The 6,141-nt window shown below is 48.6% G+C and overlaps 1 protein-coding gene across 1 annotated transcript in view; it reads left to right on the top strand.

The window, feature by feature from the left end:
• Positions 1-1,094: 1,094 nt before the first annotated feature.
• Positions 1,095-6,141, top strand: part of LOC310792234 (nuclear receptor coactivator 2-like) — a 158,211-nt gene continuing 153,164 nt past the window's right edge. Inside the window, exon 1 of the mRNA XM_083653962.1 lies at positions 1,095-1,153. The gene's annotated coding sequence lies outside the window, so the exon portion shown is untranslated. The remainder of the gene's footprint in view (positions 1,154-6,141) is intronic.

The raw sequence follows: 6,141 nt of genomic DNA, 5'->3' as shown, positions 1-6,141 counted from the left end.
GAATAAAGTCAAGGTAAATGCTCTATTGAGTACAACACGCACTATAATCCCTATAGGAATATTATAGTGATACCAAATAGCATAAAGTCTGTAAGGGGCACATGCGCCCCTGTAGGAATATTATGGTGACACACCATATATAGACCTACAGTAGTTCATTATAAACTAATAGGCTACCACAGACAGACACACTATCAGTCCCATAGGGAAATGACAATGATAGCCTACCATAGTCTGGTTTTATATGATCGGATATATCTGTTAGAGCCCATAATGTAAAAAACACATCAACACATTTGCATTTCGCAATTTGGATCATTCTTGTTTCCCCAAATAAATAAATGGTGGTGTCTTGGACAATGTGCTGTGAGAGAGAGGAGTTGAAAGAGAGAGCAAGGGAGGGGAGAGAGATGGAGGGAGGGAGGAGAGAGAGAGAGAGGCAGGAGGGAGAGAGAGAGAGGCAGGGGGGAGGGAGGGGGTGAGAGAGGTAGAGGGAGGGAGGGGAGAGAGAGAGGCAGGGGGGAGGGAGATTGGGTGAGAGAGGGAGGGTGGGTGGGTGAGAGAGGGAGGGAGGAGAGAGAGGGGGAGGGAGCGAGAGAGGAAGGCAGGGAGGGAGGGAGAGAGGCAGGGAGGGAGAGGGAGGGGGTGAGAGAGAGGGGGAGGGAGGGAGAGAGAGAGGCAGGAAGAGGGAGGGGGTGAGAGAGAGATGGAGGGAGGCAGGGAGGGAGAGGGAGGGAGGGTGTGAGAGAGAGGGGGAGAGAGAGGGGGTGAGAGAGAGAGGGGGAGGGAGGGAGGGGGAGAGGCAGAGGGAGGGGGGTGAGAGAGGGAAAGAGAGAGGCAGGGAGGGAGAGAGAGAGAGAGGGAGAGAAAGAGGCAGGGAGGGAGAGAGAGAGAGGGGGGAGGGAGGGGGGTGAGAGAGAGGCAGAGGGAGGGGGTGAGAGAGAGAGGCAGGGAGGGAGAGAGAGAGAGAGAGGGAGGGGGTGAGAGAGAGAGGGGGAGGGAGAGAGAGAGGCAGGCAGAGCTGGAGGTGGGTCTGGTCTGCTGCTGGTGGAGGAGAGATAAACAGCCGAGGAGCCTCTGAGCCTGGGGAACATGGCGGCTCCTGACCGGACCAGCAGCCACTCGCTCTCCGCCTCTGGACTTCACCTGCCCGGTAAGTTTCCTGACCGTCACCCCCACACACACACACACACACACACACACCCCTACCCCTATATAACACCCCCTATAGGGGTCAAGTGTATGAGTTTTACACCGACCTTATTTCACTAAGCGTCAATGGTAGCCTCGTTTTGATCCTGCTGTGTGGTTTCGCTGTTTGTATTGTACAGAAACATGTATTGCTGTGACGTACGGGCGGGTTTATTCTAGCCGTCGTGCAGGTTGTTTTGAATGCATTCTGGTGGAGTATTGCACTTGCACGGTCCTGGTTGATCTGATAAGGTTATAACTTATCTCTCGTTGTGAAACGCCTCGACATGGCTGATTGTGCTACTTTTCTCGGCTTGATATTTGCTGTCATGTCCAAGTAAAAGCAGTCGCCTCTGCTGCTGTTTGCACAACGTGACCGACCCGTGTGTGTGTGTGTGTGTGTGTGTGTGTGTGTGTGTGTGTGTGTGTGTGTGTCCGTCCGCGCGTGCGCTAACGGGCAGACATGAAGCCTCGGTTGAATTTACTGCTGTTTTTTTTTGTTATGTCGATGTATTTGATGTAGTTTTTAGTGTGAAATAGTGGAGCTATTCCCGGTTGATATTATCTGGACTTCCTCGACCAACTCTCTCTCCAGCCGTCTGTGTCAAGTTAGCCGGGTTGAAAACGGTTAAAATAGGAGCGCTTCCGCTTCGGTCTTTCAAAAATAAAAGTCTAGTCTACGAACACTTTTTTTTTTCCTGGACCGCGCCTAAGTAGAGTTCCCACAGTCAAATCTGGCCATTTCTACCACTATTAGAGACATTCTTCTTTTATCTGGTCTGTTTTTGGATTGAAGTGATCAAATGTAATTTTTTTTTAGCCCATAAAGCACTTATACTAATTTTAACATCTATTAAACAGCAAGAATGTTATGTCTATTTTGGTCTTCAGGTAAGTATTTTGTTGTTGTGTACATCCAAATACTTATATGGTTTTTGAAAACGGACAAATATCTCGCTTGTATTTTGAAGGCAAAATCGCTTAACGTCCGGTCTTACGATGGCTAATTCTTGTGAGCTTGACGCAGATTCTCAATCACCCCTAGGCGGTGACGTCACGAGAGGCGGATTTAGTGACGCCTTCAGGGCTCCTCGGAAGCTTTCCTTTCCAGTTGAGAAGTTGAGGGTCAGGTCGGGTCACTCGTCTGCTTTTGATTTCCGATAACAAAATGGATCAAACTTATTTTTTGGTGGCTTCAGTTTTGATAGTGGATTCAATTTACAGTAGCCTAACTTTGTCAGGAAAAGCAAATGTCAAAGTTATATAGAAACGGGATTAAATCAGGTAAAACCCAACAGGAATGTAAAGTAAAAGTGTAAAGTGACAGGCCATTAACTAATTCACAGATAATAGCCTACTGTTCCGGCCGTTTGCTTGTGCATCAAATCTCCAATTGTACCTGAAAGCAGCACAGCGGTCTGCATGGGATGAGATGAGCTGCTGCAAGAGCCATTATAGCCTTTTTCACCAGAGTCATTTTGTGTCTAAAAGGCAGGAAGTAACACAGACAGGTGCAAGCAAAACATTAAAACGAGGGCCCCTGGAACACCTATGGATTGGATTGGAAGTTTTAAACCCTCATTAATGTTTGCTTGTTGCACCTGTGTTACCTCCTGACTTTTAGACACAAAATGGCTGCTGGTGAAAAAGGCCCATTAAACAGAGAAACAGCACATCATATCACTCACACTTTAACAGTATTCATGGAATGCACTCTGCTCTGCCTGTGTGTGCGCGTGCGTGCGTGTGTGTGTGTGTGCGTGTGTGTGTGTGTGCGTGTGTGTGTGCGTGCGTGTGCGTGTGCGTGTGTGTGTGTGTGCGTGTGCATGTGTGTGTGTGTGTGTGTGTGTGTATGTATGTATGTGTTTGCCTACGTGACGGGTGCCATTGCAGCTCTCTGGATATGTTATCTTTCAGGAGGACTGGACTCCTGATTTCTTTTCTTTTTTTGGATCTTTAAAGCCTATTTGCTCTCCTCTGCACCCCAAAGTGAACTTTGAAAAGGGTTGCAACATCCGCGCCGGCCGGGGGTTGCCAGACACTGTGCTTATCCCCCCATTTTGAGTCCATTTCTGGCTAGGAGAGGAGCAAACCCGAGGCATGATTTTAGTCTGTTACCTGCTGACCCGGCCGTTACTCCACCCCCTCTGCCCGTAGTGCGTAGAGCATCATGCCATTCCCCCCAGTTCCCCTCTCCCCGAACGGGCGCCCCGACCGACCAGGGGAGGCACTAGTGCAGCGACCTCTTTTTCTCTCCCATTTTCTCCCCAATTGTACGTTGCTCCACCCCCTGTGCCCATCTGTGGAGAGTTGTAGACTAGCACCATGCTTCCTCCGATACATGTGCAGTCACCTGACAGCGAGGCGTTTCACCGGCAGGACGTAGCGCGTGGGAGGATCACGCTATTCCCCCCCAGCTCCCCTCCCTCCCGACCAGAGGAGGCACTAGTGCAGTGACCAGACCGACCAGAGGAGGCACTAGTGCAGTGACCAGGACTCCCACCCGCAGACACGGCCAATAGGAACGTCTGACCAAGCCGGAGGTGCCGCTGACAGGAAATGAACCTGGGTCTCTACTATGCGGTGGTAGGCGAGTGCTTTCACCCCTACACTACGCGTGATTTCGAATCGCACATAGGTTACGCAAAAACCACGCCCTGTGCCCGCCTACGCAGCAGTCAAGCGCCGGGATTGGCCAGGCGCTCATGCTCATGTTTGGGCTCTCTGTTACAGGGACACCATTCCTGTGAGAAGCAACAACAACAAGCGAGGCTGCAGCGAGGCTGCAACGAGGATATTGAAAGACAAAATCCTACATCGCACCAAAGCATACAATGCATTTTAATGTTATTTGACTTTCTGACCACCCGCCTCAGCCAGAATAACAGATGCTGCCCTTGGCCATTGGGAAGGCTCACCCTTTACTTTTGGTTTTATTTATTGTGTATGATTAAACTTTTTATCTATGATTTTATATTATTGCATGTTTTTGTAGATTGTTGGGACTTCACTGGCCTGGAACAAACGGCTGGCCTGGGGGTCAATCCCATAGGTCAATCCCGGCGCTTGACTGCTGCGTAGGCGGGCACAGGGCGTGGTTTTTGCGTAACCTATGTGCCACTCGAAATCACGCCTACACTGCCCAGACGCGCCACGTTTTATATTTGGACACACACAAAAAGCAGTGAAGAAGATTGCTGGATCCGTTTGCATTGTGGTTTTGGTTGTTCTTATCTTTCATCCGGTCAAGGTAGTTCAAACCTACTTCCCAATGACGGAGCTGCAGCGAGAGTGCAGGAATGTGCTTAAGAGAACCAAGGTCTTAACGTGAGATTGGCAGCTTGCCCAGAGAGGGATCCTGAGTGGCTTGCATTCAGCCAACCACGTGAGAGCTCGAATAGAAACCTCGACCAATGAGGAGGAGGAAGGCTTGACTGTGCAGTCCTCCTCCATAGCAGGTTTTCTGTACGCTCTTCTGCTCCGTGAGTAAATCCATGCCACTTTTTTAAAACCGCCATATTTCTGCCCTTGTGGGACGTGTTGGAGGTGCCATGTGGTGTCAAGCAGGACTGCGCTGCCCTCTGTGACGACAAAGGAGTTGGATGGTCGATCTTAAAGTCCCTGGAAACCAAAATCCACAAAAACCTTCTAACTATTAAATTTAGGGTCTTAGGCTTAGTTCACACAGACAATCTATGCCTTGCCTTGCCTCAACCCACGCCTACGCCGAGCTGGGCGCGAACCTGTTACACGCTTTTGCGATCACACCACACGCCTTTTGCACGCCGAACCTGGAGCCGAGTCACAAGCGCCTCTCCTCTCTCCCGACTGTATTTTTTCACGTGTTGTCCAGAATTGTCATGGGTAGCCTCTAGGTAAAATAAATCGGATATATTTAATGTTCTATTGATGCTGGATATGTATAACCAGGTCTGACTATAGTCGGACATTTTAGAGAGGTGATCTTGCAAGAATATGTGCTGGCAGCATGGCACAACAACATTGTCCATCTTGCTTCTTCGGTCGCTATTCTCTCTCATGAAGATTTGTTTGCCGACGGGGAGAAAGCCCCACGTGATAGCCACCCGTCAATCTCTCTGTCTCTCTGCTCAACATGTTGTAGTAACTCCATTTTATTTTGAAATTCAGTTGACTTTGCAATTTCCGACGGATATTGTGCGTTTTTCTTTCATGGCTTGACAGAAGAAGTCTGCCTGCACGCGCCTTGTCGGCTTCAAAATAGAACTCACGCCTATTCGATAAAATCGGCAAGGCACAGGCAAGGCGTGGGTACACGCAGGGTTCACGTTGAGGCGCCCTGTGTACACAGCCTCGTTGACTAAAACGGACGCCTATTTAAAAGCTTGGGTAAAGGCAAGGCATAGGCAAGGCTTGGGTCGTCGGTGTGAACCCAGCCTTATGTGAGTAATTGTGTGCCTCAGAAAGTAAGTTGACATTACTTTCAACCCTAACCCCAAAAATCGACACTTTTCTACAAGGTCTGGATTTCCTCATTGAAGAGAGCGGTGCTAAAATGCATGATCTTATCACGTCATAAGATTTAATCGAATCTTTCTTTCTTTCTTTATTGGTTTATTGTGACGGGACAATGCACATTAATGGACATGTTCAGAAATACAGAAGCCTCTATATACAAAAACATGTAAATATGCCGGAGTTAGCTAATGCTAATTTACATCCGTAGTCCCCAATAAATATCAAAACAGTCACTCATTACATTCATTCAACGCACAAACTGAAATATACATGTAACGTGTCATCGCAAAAGATACCACAGCATTACAGACATCAAAATTACAGCAAAACACAGACAGGATGTACGCAACAAACTGATATACCTGTAGCGTGTCATCGCAAGAGATACCACACATTACAGACATCAAAATTACAGCAAAACACAGACAGGATGTACATGCAGCATGTCAGTGC

The sequence above is a fragment of the Poromitra crassiceps genome (genome assembly GCF_964638095.1).
Source record: "Poromitra crassiceps genome assembly, chromosome: 17".
NCBI lineage: Eukaryota > Metazoa > Chordata > Actinopteri > Beryciformes > Melamphaidae > Poromitra > Poromitra crassiceps.
This window is presented reverse-complemented; position numbering and strand designations above follow the sequence as displayed.